Source organism: Silene latifolia, chromosome X (genome assembly GCF_048544455.1).
Source record: "Silene latifolia isolate original U9 population chromosome X, ASM4854445v1, whole genome shotgun sequence".
Lineage (NCBI taxonomy): Eukaryota > Viridiplantae > Streptophyta > Magnoliopsida > Caryophyllales > Caryophyllaceae > Silene > Silene latifolia.
Window position 1 is genome coordinate 43245801 of NC_133537.1, and position 1137 is coordinate 43246937.

General features: G+C 39.9%; 1 non-coding gene across 1 annotated transcript; it reads right to left on the reverse strand.

Moving 5' to 3' along the window:
- Positions 1-447: 447 nt before the first annotated feature.
- Positions 448-554, reverse strand: LOC141625125 (small nucleolar RNA R71). Its single transcript, XR_012534920.1, has one exon. It is a non-coding gene; the product is annotated as a small nucleolar RNA R71 (small nucleolar RNA).
- Between the last annotated feature and the right edge of the window lie 583 nt (positions 555-1137).

Consider the following 1137-nt stretch of genomic DNA (forward strand, 5'->3'; position numbering starts at 1 on the left):
ACCAAACAATATTGAGTTTACCAACCCTTTTGCAAGAGAAGGAGAGGATAACCCAACACAAAACCAACCACAAAATCAACCCACAATGCCTAAATTTTTATCACATTCCGTACCAACCGAGGAGAAACTACCAAATGGTACTCCTACACCACAACACTTAACCGGTAATTTCATTGCAAAATCCGCATTTATACAATTAGTTGAGAGAAGTCAATTTGGAGGGATGCCTAGTGAAGAACCTCATTCTCATATGGAGACTTTTTGTGACTATTGTGATGCGATTTCTCAAACCGTAGTTACTCAAGACTAAATTCGATGGGTCTTATTTCCTTTTTATTTGATTGGTTTTGCGAAACAATGGTTGAAGAGCCTAGATAAGGCTACGACTCTTGGAAGAAATTGGCACTTGCTTTCTACAAAAAGTTCTATCCTCCGGAAAAGGCTAACATGTTGAGAGCCCAAATCACCGGGTTGAAACAAAGGGATGAGGAATCTTTGTATGGAGCATGGGAGAGATTCAAGGATACTTGTCGGTCTTGTCCACATCATGGACTTAGCGAGTGGTTCCTTGTACAACAATTTTGGAATAGTCTATATGCAGACTTCCGAACATTCTCAATATGGGATCAAATGGTATGTTTACCGAAGTTGATGATAATCAAACACGGAACAAGATTGAGGAAATGGCGGTCCATAACTCACAATATAGTAAACCTCGGAAGGCTACTAGAGGAAGAAAGCATGAAGTGGACTCTATTACTCAATTGGGTGCTCAACTTAGTGCTCATATTGACACCATTAATTTGAAGTTTCAGAAGGCTATGGCTAAACTTGAAGAGGCCTCCAAATCACCTAAGCAACATGTTAATGCCATGGTGGCATCTTCATCAATTCCAAGTGGAGTATGTGAGAGTTGTGGAACTTTGGGACATGACCAAAGTGAATGTAGGGGAACAAGCGAACAAGTGAATGATTTCCAAGCATATAAGAGTGGTACCCCTTATTCCAACTATTACAATGAAAACACCAAATTCCATCCCAACCTCTCATACAAAAGCCAAAATGTTCAAAACCCTCAAACAACATACACCCCACCTCCAATGAGAAACCAAGCTCAAAGACCCTTTTACAATAAAA